Source organism: Bombus huntii, chromosome 7 (assembly GCF_024542735.1).
Source record: "Bombus huntii isolate Logan2020A chromosome 7, iyBomHunt1.1, whole genome shotgun sequence".
NCBI classification, from domain to species: domain Eukaryota; kingdom Metazoa; phylum Arthropoda; class Insecta; order Hymenoptera; family Apidae; genus Bombus; species Bombus huntii.
The window spans coordinates 7671758-7688527 of NC_066244.1; positions in this window are offsets into that span (position 1 = coordinate 7671758).

The following is a 16770-nucleotide window of genomic DNA, read 5'->3' on the forward strand; positions in this document are numbered from 1 at the left end:
TCCTCCTTTTCTCCAGAATACTCGCCGACAGCCACAGTCACCCCTTGACACACGTTTCCTCTCCCTTTCGCGGATAAAAAGTCGCGGTGTGCGACTTCGAATAAACTCAGCCAACCCTCGGCCAATACTTATTGTAACCGAAAGAATATAGAAGAACAACTTCGATATAACGTAATATTTACTTCGGAATAGAGTATCTTTTAAATTCTACGCCTCTGCTGTTACTTCAATTCAAATTGTTCTTTCGTCAAACGTAAATGTCAGTTGTATACGCCACGATATGTTTAACACTTGGTTGATAAATAACGATCTCTAATCTTTCATACTTCTTCATCTTCCATACTTGTAAATCTCAGTTGAGTGAAACGTAAATCACCTACCAAAAACATTTGAACAATAAATTAAATTGTCTCGCACCAAATGATGAGTAGAAAAAATATAATACCTTCAAATCTCGTAAATTTTACATATTAATATACAGGGTGGTTGGTAACTGGCGGTACAAGCGGAAAGGGGGTGATTCTACGCGAAAAATGAAGTCGAAAATATAGAATAAATTTTTTTTTTTTAAATTTTTCCATCGAGACAACGATCTACAGTGAGATCCGTTATAACGAGACGTGATAAAGTGTACGCGTACCGAGCGGAAATTCAACGTCGATTTTCTCGAAAACAAAGCCTCAAACGAAAAATTTTTATTCTATATTTTCGACTTCTTTTTACGCGTAGAATCACTCCCTTTCCGCTTGTACCACCAGTTACCAACCACCCTGTATATGCAAGCACTCGTATGCGAATAATTTTTCGTATTTCATCCGTCTTTAGATTACTTTCCAGATATTAGGTTAATAAATTATAATCCTCCACCAAATTAACACGTAACATAATTAACAATTAATTTCATCAAATTATTAACTAAAAAATATAATCGAATCTTATCTTATTATAATAATCGAACAATCGAATTGAAAAACCTTCGAATTTTTAAATATCGGAAAAATCGATACACAAACACATTCTTAGGCGTGTTCCAGCGTTTCCACTTTGATCTCTGTTCACAAAAGATCACCGACCGCAGTCCTCTCCGCTTCGCATCTCATCGTGCGACCGATGCAAATCAGTCAGCACCCGGCGGAGGCATTGTGGCCTCTACCGCTCGACCGTTTCTCTTCCTCCTTATTTATGCACTCGTTCACGGAGTAATTGTTTCCCTCGGAGAGGATAGTCTCGTCTTGATGCGCCGCCGAACGAGAACAGGCATCCATGTTGAGGCCCACGGATCCGCGCGTGTCACGGCGCGGAAGCTCCTGTCTCACCTCTTTCCCTTCGTTTCGTCGCACGTCAACTTCTTTGGCCCTTCTGTCTTTTCCCGCGCGGAATCCAGAGCGGATTCCACCGGTGGAGTTTTAATTGCCCGTTTCGGTTCAATTCAATCGACGCGACGACGCTCGCCCTCGCGAGACGAGATCAATCGTCGCCCCGGAATTTTAGATGGGAAAGAAGATGCTTGGATAATTGCCGGGATATGAAGACTTGTTCGCGCTTTTTGCAGGTTTTCGATTGGGATAATTCGCCTCAATTGGCTGTGCAACGCGTAAGTTGCGGATTTTTATGCAGTTTAGGGGAATCGTAAATACGCAGAAATGCATAGAATGCGTACGAGAATATTGAGAAAAGAATACGAAGAGTAGACGATAAAGAATCAAAGTCGTAGATATTTACAATCTTTTTCTTTTCGGAGCGTAGCGTTCGATTTTCGAAAGTTTCACCGTAACAGATTCTTTGAATTGTATATAGAGCGCCAAGTGTTCATTGCTTATAAGCAATGGTATAATTATTTAATATTCGCGTCTTACAGTAAATTGGTCATCTATCCTTAAAATAGGTATTATAATGCTTGCTTTGACGAGGTTCGAAGTCGTTGAAAAATAAAAGCAGCTTATTAGAAAACAGTTTTCTAAATAGCACAAGAAGAAAATGAAAAAGGACGAAATTGTGTAAAAATTGCTAGCCTAAAGCTTAATAAAAGAGTAGACATAACAAACTGTTTCATCCAACACACACGAATGATGAACCAGCCGTAGAATAGAATTTTCACCGTGGTTATATCACGATTTGTACGGCTTTTACCCCGTTTATAATTATTGAACGATTATTTTTAATCGTCCTGAAATAACATACAGTCTCTCTCTCTCTCTCTCTGTTTCTTTCTCTCTCTCTCTCTCTCTTTGCGGCCTTTTGGAATTACGTAAATTGAGGACGCAGCGTCTCATCGTATGTAATCAAGATTGATTTAGATCGTACTTTGTAATTACGAATCGGACTGGCCGCCACAGAAACCGGGAACGTCCATCGTGTCTCCTCTTGCGCGCGGGTGCTCGCCGCTTCTTGTCCTTTTCGTCTCCTCTCTACATCGATTGTAACCCAACTTCTCCCTCCTTTTGTACTCTGACAATGCTTTTAATTACCTGTTCTGCAGTCCAACCGAGCCGATCCAGCCGCGGTTCAGATCGTTTCGCTGATTGGTGTCCGCTCGATGAGACTTTATTACGAGCCGTAATTACCCTGATAAAATATTCCCGCGTTGCGCGGTACATAATTGTACCTAATTGCCCTGATCCAGGATAATTAGCGCGTTAATTAATGAACTACCGATGGATCGTACGCAAACAATACGGTACTTGGTGTACGAGCAACAGAAAGTTTCCACGAAAGGTGTCTTTTCAGAGGGCGGACATTAATTTCTCCCCTTGAAGGAAGAAAAGGGAGATGTTCGTTTTGATATTTTAAGTCGAGTGTAAAGAGAGTTGACGTTATTACAAGCGTTTCCTGGCACTAGTCGGACTCGTATATCAATATCGCTTACAGTCAGGAAAATTTAGTTTTATAATTTTTCACGGGTGTAGTCTTGTTCCTGTCTTGCTCGAAGCGAATCAAGTGTACATCTAGACGATATTGTTACGAATTTTAAAGCATTTCAAAGTTTCAATGTTTGCAAGTATACACAACTTTCTATTACAGCTTAACTCCACAAGCAATAAAATAATATATTAGGCAAGCAATAATAATAATATTTGAAATTATAAATTTTGTTAGTATCTTTCCCCTGAGCTTCTCCGTATCGTTAATCCATCATCGTCATTCACAGCTTTCAATCAGAAATCTCTAATTTGATCCATGAATGCAGCGTGAACGTAATTTTCTCATTGAAAAAAATTCAGCGACGCAAAACGAGAGCACGTGATTCGATCTTGGTTGAATCGGCGCCACGTGTAATCTCCGAAAAGTGCAATGGAAAGAAGGAGAGTTATGAGAGGGCAGGCCGTGAATACGGGGCCATTATTCCACGCGATAAAGCAATTCCTCTGCACTCACGAAATTATGTTTCTGCTATTTAGCATCGGTCAGACGCCGTCGCGACGAGGGTTCCGGTGAAGCTCTCGCGATGGGACGTCGAAAGGGCACGCACGCGAATAGAGGAGGCGATCGAGGAACGAAACGGAAATAGAAGTGTCGATAAGATCGTTTCTTGGTTCGCATGGGGCGATTCGTTACCGTCACCGATCGATCACCGGTCGCTTTTCAAAAATTGGCTTTAATCCGATTCCAAATTGACTCGCCCATTCATTCCAAGTTGCTGGACTGTTTCTTTTACATTTCGTTACACCAATCTTTCGGTATTTCGAAACTTTTTAAATTACGTTTTGAACTTCCCCTCTCGTTTATCGGCGCGAAAATTCGAAACGGATTTATTTTACTAAAATCGTGTAAGAGATAATCGAAGTAGGATATATCCGAAAAGATATACTGTTTGCAGACGAAAATGATCTTGAAATTCCTAAAATATAATTTTAAATATATGCATAAAAGATCTGGAGAAATGATAATTTTAGTCATGATGATACGCAAACGATTATGCAAATCAGCGGATTGAAATTTTTCAAACATTTTCTGTAAATTCACGCGAGTGTTTGTTTCATACTTTTCGTTTATCATCCCTGATATTTATTAACATCGAGTATAGAGAGGAAAGTCATGGTTTCTTTTCCCATCGACCAGCCCGCTTTCCATCTTCCTCCTTCATCCTCCTTTAGAAGTAATCACAATATGTATGAGAGGTGAGAAGACAGAAATCCGTCGGGATGTGAGTGAGCTTCACCTAGCACTCAGTTTTCTCATCAGAATTGCAAGCAGTCACCGTTCCTACCATGGTCCGCGTACATATATTATTCCATTCTCACAAAATATAATTCTACGCATAAATTATACCAGAGTGAAGCATGTATTTTCCTAATTCGAAGATAACTATTGAAATATTCATAAATAATTTCTCAAGTCGATCTCTCATTTAATTTCAGAAATGCTCAAAAAATATTTCATACATTTGACATATACGATTATACACATAAATATACTCATAAATTATATGAAATATATAATTATACAGTTATACGTACAGAAAGCTAACTTAATTTTTAGGTTTCTCACAAAATACGTAGTGTAACAATAGTTGAGTATTGATTGCATTTTCGTGCGATCAGATCATTGGAAATTATTATTTTCTATTAAGCTCCGCTCCAATAAATATGGAGTCCGGTTTAAGGGGTGGTCTAGGTTGTTTTCCTTAGCTTTGTTGAATTATTATACGATTCATGTTTCGAATTGACTCACAAAATACAAAAGCGGAAGGAGAGGAATGTTATTGTACGCCGGCGGGGCCATCAATGGTGGAAGCAGCAGGACTGATATACCTTCTGAGGTAAAACCTTGTATTTTTACAGGATTACGTCTGACTTTTACGTCCGCGCGGATGAATATTGGACGAAAGCGTATCGCGAATAGACTCGCGCTGCTTTCCGTTTTCATATCGTCTGCTTCGATGCTTAACTATCCGCAGTGAATCTTGATGAATCCCTTTATCTCTTAGGAAAAGATATCCGTGAAATAAATTATCGATAATGGTAAACACTGAAAATTTTTAATAATTGTGTCGCGATAAGGAAAATAGTACCTATAAATTATCTTTGGAATCCATATCTGTGAAATAAATTATCGATGATAGTAAACATGGAAAAGTTTTAATAATCATATTGCGGTAGAAAAATATGGTTAATCAATCTAGAATAATATATATTATCTTCATAATCCAGATATCTGTTGTATAAATTTTTAACACTGTAAATTAAACGCTATAAATTTTTAATTGTTCATACTAACGATATTAAAAACGATCATTAAACAATTTCGAATAATATAAACTGTCTTTGATCTTTCGAAAGTGACACACGCACGACTCGATAAACCGAGAAAGATATCAAAATGATCAAAATGATTAAGACAATAAGGTGTGGCCAGTTTGGCAGGATTATACGAAACTTTGGAACGGGGAGTTTCATGGTGAATTCTGTCCGGCCACTTTTGTCCAAAATGTCACCGTTTGAGAATCCAATATTGTCAGGGCGAAAGGGCAGCATTGAGTGGAAAAGAGGGTAATTTGACTCCGGAATTTCTTCAGCTCACCGTGGAACATCGCCACCCACTTTTCTCCCTCCTCTTCTTTCTCTGTTCGCCTTTGTGTCTCTATGCCATAAGGATAATGAGGATTCTTGAACTGGTAAAACGAGACCGAACGATTCTATTTCGACGATTACGCTAAAACGTTGATTATATTTCACCATGATAAGATCGATTCCTTTCGACGAAACAAGAAACCGAAGTCTGCTTTACCGCAATCATGCAGGAGATTGGTTCCCGTTTACATTCTCTGCAAATTCAAATTCGAATCACTCTAGAAACTAACAAGCCTTAGAACAATTCTACATCTTTGAATCCTGTCAGTTCGTGAATTTCCTTCTCTGAAATTATAACATAGAATTTTGTATTTTCGAAGCAAGATGTACCTTCGCCAAAAGTAGAACGGAGAGTACTTCATCGGATAATTCTTCGAAAAACTAACACGTTTGACTATCATGTTCTGACAATCTGTCTGAATCTAACGAAGCCAAGAAGGAAACTTACGGGAAACAAGGAATCTCTTTTCCACGGAGATTTCTCAAGTCCCGTGCAATCACAGAAATTAAAGAATCCACGATGGACCGTCATCAGCCGATCTCTGCTCGCGATAGCCTTGATTTGATACAAAAGATCCTTCGAGCAACGAAATCCCCTTTTTTTCAGCTGGAGGGTGCACGCGGTTGCGTTTAAGGCAAAGGGACATCGCCATCCCTTTCGTCGGAGGGTCGACGAGGACCTCGACAAATATTTGGTTAGTCTTTGATGGGCTTCGAAGGAAGTACAAGCGGAGGATACTCCGTCGCTGCTGTTCGGATGAGGACAGCTTGGCCTGTAACGTGCCGCTTGGTTGCGGGGGTGGAAAAGCGTAGAGAAGCGTAGAGAAAGTCCTGGGGAATGTCGGGCATTTTTATTGGTTCCAGCTCGGTCTCCGAAATTCGGGTCGAGCCGATCGACTCGGTGGCAAACGAATCTGATCTCGCGTCTACCTGTCTGTGTCCCTTTGCCCGGTAAAATCAGCTCGATTCGTTAATTTCGAGGATTGATGACCTGTTTCTTTGTGGATCTTCTTGCGAAAGAGGAATTGTACTTTTAAATCGAAGTCCTTGTGTATTTATGTTTATTGCTTTACATACTAACCTTGGATAGATATTGGTAGTTTATTACACTACATATTGCGAATTTTAGGAAACACGCCCATTTCTTCTCTCATTGACTTGACCTTTTTGCTACCTTGATTAGCTCAACTCTGATTCTGCATCACACATAATTTATCTCTTGTTTCTTTGTATTTGTATCCAACTTCGCTATGATAAAAAGTTGTGTTTCTCGTATAATAAACGCTATTATCGATATTATCAAATCTTATTACCATAAATGTTTGATACTTGCGTATCTTTAAGTTTGCTAGTTGATTAATTTAACATACCAATGTTTTTCTTGCAAACGAATTACAATTGAAAATTATCTCTCTACCATAAGATAGTAATACTGTAGTAAGAAAAAAAAAATCGAACTTTGTACAATTTACTCAGGGACATTACTTTGCTCTATCGCGTTAAACATTTTCATTCGACGTAAGTCACCGAAAATCAGCCGAACTCTTCCTCCCACGAGCGGATCGCGTCTACCGTTCTGGGGGGTTCGTCTCCGGCTCGTTGGCTCGATTTTCTTCGGAATTCCATGAAGACCGCCATTGATTGATTCCTTGTTAATTAAAGGCCCCGTAGGAACGTGTGCTGGTAGCTGTCGCGCGAGAAGCGGTGGGGAATACGGGGAATCGATCGTCGAACAAGAAACTACCGCGATCAACGGAATAAGACGAGAGATCCTCCTTGCCTTTCATCTTTCTCCTCTGCACCACTTCTAGCCATCGTTGACGAGCGGATGTTCTGCATAAGTCGCGTACAGCATGAATATTCATAGGTTACGGTCGAGGCGGAGCAAAGAAAACGATCGATCCGGAGTGGAATCCGTGGGGAAGAAATCGGATCGCGAACTTTCAGTTTCTTCTCGAGGCTGTCGACGTCCCGTTCGTTCTGGTCGCACGACGATCGACGCAAGCTGGATCGAGACAGATTTTAATAGCTGTCGAGAATTTCACGTACGCCTCGCGCTCGATAATCACGACGCAAATGCGATCGAGAAATCCCGGCCTTGGATCGATCCTTAATGAGTACGCTTTGGATTCTTGGCACGCCTTGAGATGATTCTTTCCACCGTCCTCGAGTGTTATGTTTTCGTTGCTATTAATTTATTTTTATTGGATCATGGTGGTTAGACAGTGTAGAATCTATTGGATTTTGTTTTTAAATAATTCTTTGTGGGGAAATGTTCCATTCTTCATTACGCGAGATACATGCTCCGTTTTTAGGCTCCTTCGTGAAAAAAAATTGTAAAGATCTCTCGAATTCGAGTAATTCGACTAATAAACGAGACTTGACCAATAATTTTAATGAATTAGTGACTGACATACTACTTAGTTGCAGAGCTCTATTGCACAACAATCAATCGGCTCGTAAACCTGTTACTATCACGTAAGAAAATTTATTACGATTTGTAACATTCTCCTTATAATATTAGTTCGCTTGTGCAAGAGATTCTAGGTAGGCATTTTTTGACTTCATACTATTACTTTTCACAGTGGAAGATTTGTTATAAAATTCTTGGAAATTAAATTTCTTACTTCAACAACGTATGTATAATACGATTTCAAAGAACGTTACCTTTAACGTTCACAATAATTAGGCCCATACGAAGCTTCGTCTTAGAATGGACGAGTTTCATAGGATTCTAAATTAGAAGAGAGGATAAATAAACGCACGAAAAGGGAAACGATGACAAGTGTAAAACTTCGTTATCGAGAAATCGTTCGCGATCGACGAGTTAGATTAGCGTGTTTCGCGCGACGTAACTTCGTTATTATCGCCGGCATTTTTCCTGCCAGCTTACATAAACGGAGTTCTTTCGCTCGTTGAACATCGGTAATTAATGGAGAGCACGGTGACGAACCGTTCATGCGGATGAATAATTCACCGATCGATTCTGTACCAGTACAACACTTGGTACGGCGTCATTGTTCCTCTGTTCCGTCGATTCCCACGTTACGTAAAATACAGTGAATTTAATGATGAGAAAGGAGATAAATCCCGCGCTGAAAAATTTGCTACTCTCCCCTCTCTCCTTCTTTCCTTGCCCCGCGTCTCACTCGTTCTCCTTGTAGCCGTGGTTAGAACGCCGATCGAACCGAACAATCGTTCGCCGGCGAACTGCGTGTTGCGATCGATGGAATTCGTTCTACGTTTATTCGGTAATTAAACAAAAAAATTGCTCGTTGGAATCGAACTACCTTTACAGGTATCCGCGAATATCGGCCGTTTCGATTTACTCGCCGAGAAATTCGTGTTTCTTTTATGGTTTCTGTTAGGTAATGAGTTGCAGAACTTTGGAGAACTCGAAGAACGATGGCAACTTGTATGTTATTGATAGGCAAAATAGAAGATAAGATAGAAAAGATATTATGGAAATTTTGGCAGTATAAATTATAAAACAACTGAAGATAAATTTATGGCGATAAGTTGTTCAAAACTAGTAGAATTCTTCGATTATGCTTAAGAAAGCGATACATTGCTATCATAGAAACTATATAGAAACGGTGATTAGATAGCCTTACAGTTACGTATTTTATGTTTATAGAAGATTACGCTGTCACTGATTTAACTTTACAACTTTAATTACTTTTCCTTGAATCTCAACAAGCTAATACCTCGACAAATATCGAATATTCGTTATTACTTTGTTCACTAAAATTCTATGACAAACAATTGCCATTCTTCTCACGATCGCCAAATTTGAATGTTAATCTCCTCGTTCGTCAGTGAAACGATGGACGCATATAACACGTCGGGATTCCATCGATCGTACGAGGAGAAATGCGAGTGCTCGCCGTTCTCTGGTTCGTCTTCTTAACGAGCGAGCCGATGCGACCGCGAATTGGCTAAAAACCATATTACCGCCGCGCCAGTGATAATAATTCCACGAAGGGGAACAATGACGAGGCTCACGTTCTCTACGTTGCACGAGATTTAATCGTCGCGCGTGGATATGAAATCTAATGTGCCCTCTAACTATCGTTCGTTGGAAATCACGACTTGTATATTAATCGCGAACTAACGCGCGTCGTGACTATGTTTTGAAATGACGCGCATCGGGAGAAAGAGAGGAAGATAAGAGACAAAGGGAGAATAGAGGGGAAAAAAGGTAGAAGATCGAGGAAAAAAGGAAGAAACCAGAGCGATTTTCTTCGCTGGCCATTACGAAGAAGCGAGGCTGTTGGGGCTCGTATTTAATCGTAGAGACGTTTCACCGTGAACCGGTCACGCTAATACGTTCCGAGAACCGAGATCGACCGGGAGCAAATTTTCGCACTTTTTACGGACACGCGCGGATACGTTTTTCACCGCGCGACACGATATGAATGACAACAGTCTGGGAACTGGGATGCGGTCTTTGAGGAAATCGAAGTCGACTTCCTGCCTCTTGAATAGTATCTTCGGCGTTGATCATTTGAGATTTACAAGAAAATATTGGAAGTAAATATATATGAAATTATATCTACATGATATATGTTATTTGGTACTGATATTATGAAAGAAAGGATCTAAAGAAAGAAGAAATTACAAAACTTTCGAAAGAACAATTTAAAAACGAATCAAGACTCGTTTATGAAATGAAAAGCTGCGTCAATAAAAGACTGTAGGAGATTTTTCTAGAGAATTGCATTTTTCTTAGCTCTTTCCCCGAGCATCTTGAAAAGCGTAAGTTGCGTCGAGACGCGCAGCGTATCGCTTTTCCTCTCGCAAAGCTCCTAATGAGAGGTCCCCGTTCCTCTTTCTCCTCCCATTCTTCCTGCTTCCTTCATCCTTCGATTTCTCCCTGGCTGGGCGCAGTCCCTTTGTGCGGACTTCTTCCTCGCTCGGTCGTTCCTCCGTTCGTCGAGAGTTTGTGGAAGTGCTCGGGATTCGCGACAGAGGGTCCGTTAATGAGCAAATATAGGGTGTCCATTAAGTCGCCGACAATCGTCGCTTCGCGATTCGTTTGCTGGAAGCAGTTCAGCAGACTGTCGTCTGCTATTAAACACGTTCTTCCATCTCTTAGACAAATTTCCCCTCTTGAAAATACCCTCGAACAGTCTTTGCCTCCTGTAAATCAATCAGAAAACCGTTTCGTCCATTACGATTCCTTTCTTCCTCTTCTTGAAGCGTCTTAAAAACGTTAGAAGCGCCAATGGACGATTTTCTGAAATTGTACTCGCGACAAAGGCGCGTCCGTAGCTTCGTGACACGAAACGATCCGGATGAGAACGATCCGTGCAGAAAAGACGTCTATCGGTGTCCTTGGCTACCGGTGTTCGTCCTACCAAAGGGAGAGACCGTGTGAAATTTTTTAGTGGCCGGTGTGAGGTCTTTTTTAAAAGGTAGAAAGCAGCTCTTTGACTTTCTATCCGGCGCGGATTCGATCGGACACGATTCGAGGCGCATTCAATTCGCTAACGAGCGGCCGTGATTAGCCGTCCACTGTCCAAGGGTTGTGGATATCCTGGCCCTCGTTCACCCTCTCATTACCCAGTGAGCCCCGGTAATTTCACGGAACAGTCGGTCTAAATTAGCTCAGGCAGTTTATACGCTGGGACGTTCGAGGCATTTCTAGCGAACCTGAAAAGCAGTCAACGTACGTGTGTGCTCGTCTCGGTTCTGCCTTCAAATTTCTTCCATCGTTCTGTGAATCGCCCATAGAGAAGCGATTCTCCGGGCCACGTGGTGAACCAACCGTCCTTTCTTTTTTCAATAGAGGTACTGTGCACGTTGGACAATTGGTTCGCCTTCCAGACTGCTGTCTTCATAGGGTTCAATTAGAACAACGTCTAACCGCGAATCTATTTGTTACTTGATTATTTTTGTTACTTGATTCACGATTGTCTCGATTGATTTTTCCGCAGTTCCTTTCGTATTTCCAATCGACGCATTCCAGATCGATCTCTAATTAAGAAACGATTCCACGAATCGACATATTCAAATCCTAATAGCTTTTGATTCTAGACTACTCATCTTTATTTTTAAACCAATATCTATTATTTTTTAACGATTATCTGAACTAAAATAATGATTTTACAGTTTCTTTGAACAATTTTTTCAATACTGACTGGTAACGATAACACGAAATTACTTCGCACGATGTACACGATGTTTTCCCGGTTAAATAATCTCAATCGTTCGCGAGATCTCGTCAAATTACGTCCACCAAAGCTTCTACACGTCCCCTAAAAGTCAAGTTCGAAAAACGCGTGTCGTAGAATTAGTATAGAACGTAGGACTTCAGAAAGCTCGCGACGAGCGGAGAAGAGAAAGCAGAACGAGTGAACAGAATAGGGAGGAGAGGAAAGTGTCCAGTAGATTGCTTCTGATAGATAATAAAGAGGGCATTTCTCCAAGGGATTGTAGCGCGACGGTAACAGCGCTACCGGGCCGTGTCTGTTCGTTGACAGATATTATAAGTAATTTTGCGGAGGATGGAGAAGGACGAAGAGGTACCTGCTGCTTCTTGGCTGTTACGATCGTCCAACGTGACACAACGGGACACAACGTATATAACTCCTCTCCTCGTCTATGCTTCGACGTGCTCGCCTTTTTATTTCTTCACCTGGTTCGCCCCTATAAAAACGAACAACTTACGGAATTGTCGCCGATGTGTCCGCCGCGGTGGAACGTGCGAATGACATGGCGATAAACGCTCCGGACACTGATATTTTCATTACCTTTTGAATCGTTGCTAATGGAACTTGTATCGAGTTCGTATCTTTTGCACTGGAACATATTCTGTTTCTCGAATTGTTACGATAATCACGGCAGTAGTTAACTGGATAGTTTAGTAAAGGTTTAATAGCTTACTTTCGTAACAGATTAATAGCTTTGGTCGTTTACTGAGATAGTTATTCGATGAAAGCGAGGGATCTCGAGGAATGGAGGATCAAGTTGCCGATCTTGTTGCGTCGTTATTGAATTTCAAGGTATTTAGTAGAGAATAGAAATTGGAATAAAAACTGCACCGATGTTAATCGATGACAAAGGAAAAAACTCGGATTGATTTTAACGGATTTTGATTTGGAAGGGGAGAGGAAAAATTCGATTTTGAAGGGTTCTTTCCGTGAGAAGGGGTCATCCTTCCGGCCATTACGATGCCAGCCGATCGTACATCTCTTTCGGCGTTTCTTCTAGAATCCATAATGGCTTGCCGCAAACAATACAAAAATTATGTTCACGAGAGTTTGCTGCAAGTTTCGCAATTTTTCCCCACGGTGTTCGCCGTTTATTCAGCACGCATGATGATCTTTACACTGTAACACGGTTATACGAAGGACTAAGACCGGGCTACATGTAACAACTTTCCCGATTTAAGGATGATATACGGAGCGCACACCCCCTATCTTTTCTTTCGTAGCAAGAAGTACAAGGAATCTCGTGTCGTTCGTGGAATTGTTTGGCAAATTTTGCATCGGTTCTATGGAAGATTCTCAACGAGATGAATCGTTATTGCTGTTCGAAGTAATAAAGCGTCCGATGAAATTTTCTCCAGACATGGTTTTCTGGAATATCGTTCTTTATGGTAGACAATTATTCGAATCAGATCGAATTCGATCCTAAAGGGTGTTTTTAAAATTAAACTTGAGACCACTTACCAATACTCAAAATAGCGTCAAATTTCAACCTCGACAAATGTACCGTTAATTACTTTCCTTATTTTTCTTGAAAGAATGGTCGCACGATTTCGTATTGCTTAATAATCCGGACAGGCTATTAGGCCTATCTCACGAGCACAGATGTACAGAAGGAAGGTCGAGGGGTGGTCCCGTCATAAAGACCACCGACAACCCCGGGAGTAACTTGGAGTTCGAACGATCTCGCGCCGTCGAACGAGGAGATTTCTTTTAATTAAACTGCCCCCACCCTACGTGCCCGTTCCTCTTTCTTTCCCTCTGGCCGGTTTCCACCGAAAACGGGACTCCCAGGACATAATAGCCGACAGGCACGCGTTATCAGCGTTCGCCAGCAGTCCAATCCCCGTCAGTTAGCTACTTCTGCCTCCCTTTCGTCGCTGATCCGTTCCTGGCTTTTGCTAAAACTTGATGCGTTCCGATGTCAATGTTTTATTGGCGAAGGGGGATATAAAGCGTGTAATGTTATTTTCCGAAAATTGAAAATAAGGGAAAGTATAATCCTGGCAACGTTCAATAACGATTTAGGATTTTGAGACGCTTTATACACATTATTTTCCGTTGCATATTAAAAATTACTATACTATTTACTGCAGGCGATTATGCATTTCACGACGATATAGGCGAGCCTGTAGATCAATTGTGAAATATTCGCAACAGCGCTTGAACTTTAGTAGTCATTAATGATGCAACGGTACCAATCGAGGATTAATTATTACTCATCTATTCCAAAAATATAACGAAATTGATTAATTATTATTCAAGAATAACGATTCGAATTCTAATAATTTCTTCCTCTATTTCATCGATTTCGTATTCCAAGATCGAGATAAGCCTTTCTAATTACTCGCATGGAAATTACGGATAATGAAAACGTCATGTATCGAGCGTTCTGTGAAAAAAGCGCGGGCATAGAGAGCATTTTAATTAGAGATCGGCCGAATCACGCGAAGGGGAGGCACGTGAAAAGTACGTTAAACGAAATTTGCATAATGCCGCCACGGAACAGGTGAAAATGCCGGGGGCCGACGCGTAACGAGTTAATTCGTTGATAGCCTCTTCACGCTCAGAGGGACCGGCCACGCTTCACGTGCTTCACTGGCTTTATAAAGCGGGCTTGTATCGCGCCTCATTAAGCAAATGGGCTTTAAAGTGGCCGATAAAAATCACCCTTGCGCGACGTTTACCCCTGGCCGTAACGCCGATTAGCATAAAGGGTTAGTTCGCTCGTCTCCCGTCTCTCCTTTTATGAATTACAATGCGCTTTTCACGGCCGATGCGTCGAGTAACAGGTAGATAGGTGATACCGGGACGTGACGTAATGATACGTCAGCTGTTTGCACGCGTACCCTTTCTGGGGGTTGAAGGACGTTCTGGGAGAAGTATCACGCGATGTTTGTTAATGGAAAACTTTTATCGTTTAATTAAATTACACTATATCGTATCATTTAATATATATAGTCTTCGTTTTTAGATTAATAAAAATATTTTTATACCTTTTTCTCTACAGATTTTGTCTCGAACAAGTAGTCTGAAACAAGTAGAATTGACCGATTTGTCTTCGGAAACGTTTACTAATTTTACACGAGACGAGTTATTCTATCTTGATTTATACTTCAGTATTTTTTTGGTACACGCATTCATTTCCCTGGCCGTCCGTGACTTCTGCTGATTACACTGAATTACCAATTGCCAACAACTGCGCGCAATCGTTTGGAATAATGATGACCAGACTGCGGGGGAAAAAGGTCAGCACGTACGAATCATTCGTCACGACGCGACGCTGAGGAAAATAATTCATTTCCTGCCTTTTTCATTGCGTTGCTCTATTCGAAACCAGTCGCTGATATCAATTGTTATTCGCGATATCAGTTTCCGAATATCTCATTCGATCATATCTTGGACATTTTTCATTTCCAATCTATGCGAATCTCATATTCGATTCTTTTTACGAAAAAGTGAAGATGCGAGAGAGAGAGAGAGAGATAGATAGATAGATAGATAGATAGATAGAGAGAGAGAGAGAGAGAGAGAGAGGGGAGAGAGAGTAAGCAAAATTTTACCTTCCACCCGATTCTTTTCTAATCAAAATAGGCGTCTCGTCAGATAAAGACGCGTGAGGATCCAACGATTTCGTCGAGGGTTAAGTATCGGGCCGCCCGATTTCATTCTCGTAATCCGTTCTTAAGCAGCATCCTCCCCCTTTTTTTTACGAGGCCCCGGCCTTCGTTCACGCTACCCAGTAGAGATAACGCGGGCTTTATTATAGATTGACCCCCGCACTCGACCCCTCGTTTCGCTCCGCCAGCCTTCTTCGCCCCCTTTTGTCTCTGTCTCCAATCCGGAGGATTCTCCCGCTCGTCCCCGAAGTCCACACCCTTTGGACCATTTATCTCGATCGTTTGCATCGAACGGGAAATTCGACCTTGCTGGTTATGGAACTATCCGTCACAAAGGACTTTGTTTCGTCAAAAAGAAAATATATTCCTTATCCAACGGACAATATAAAACGCGTAAAAATCAAAACTTTCTATACACCGAAGATATTTCGAATTTCCTCTCTAACGACCTTTCCACGTTTCACTGTCATAAAAATATCATTTTAGAAAGTTAAACTTCTCAAGATTGAAAAATTAATTGTACCAAGATTTCCTTATTACAATGTTCAGATTATTAATCGGTGAAGCTATTGGATCTAACCTTCTGTTTGAACTCAGCGTCGAATCGCCCCACGCTGGTTCCGCCATTTATCGAGCGTTTAATTTTACTGGACTTTCACGAACACGTTAGTCGAAGCGTTACACTCGAGAAATAATCATTCCGAGGCGAGTCCAGAGGCGGACGGGAGGTGAACGTAGCCGAGGAAACGAGCCGAGCCAGTGGGAGAGAAGGGCGAAAGACGGTGGCAGGAGAGAGATAGAGAGTAAGAAGGGTGGAAAACCCGTCGGATTCTTAGAGGGTGGAGGTTTGTGAGGGGATGACGCGAGGGGTGGGTTAGTCAGTTGGTTTGGTGGGGGTTTCGTGTGGCAATCAATGCCGTTGAATTAACGCCTGGCTGGCCGTTTGCGGGAAAAGTAAGATTAAAAGAAAGAAGAAATGGACGCCAACTACCTCGCAGCAAGCCGTGGCTTCGGGGGTTGGGTAGCACAATACCCGGAATGTCTATAACAACGCTCTAGAACCGCTCCCGTTTCATTGCTTGCTTAATCTTCCGGCTGGCACGTAGTTACGTCAGTTTCTGTCACATACAAAGTGACCCCGATATCGACGATACTATCGAATGGCTTGTTCATCGATCGCTCGAATGAGTAATAACGCCCGCTGCCACCGTTGACCCGAATCGATTTTCAACCTTTTCCTTCGATGCGACGATTCGCTTCGTCCGCGTTTTTCCGTCAATCGGGGTATCAATTGACAGAAGGTGTTTGCATGAATATAAAATGATCGAATTATCCACTTTTACACACTTTTTGAGAAATGTAAAGTAA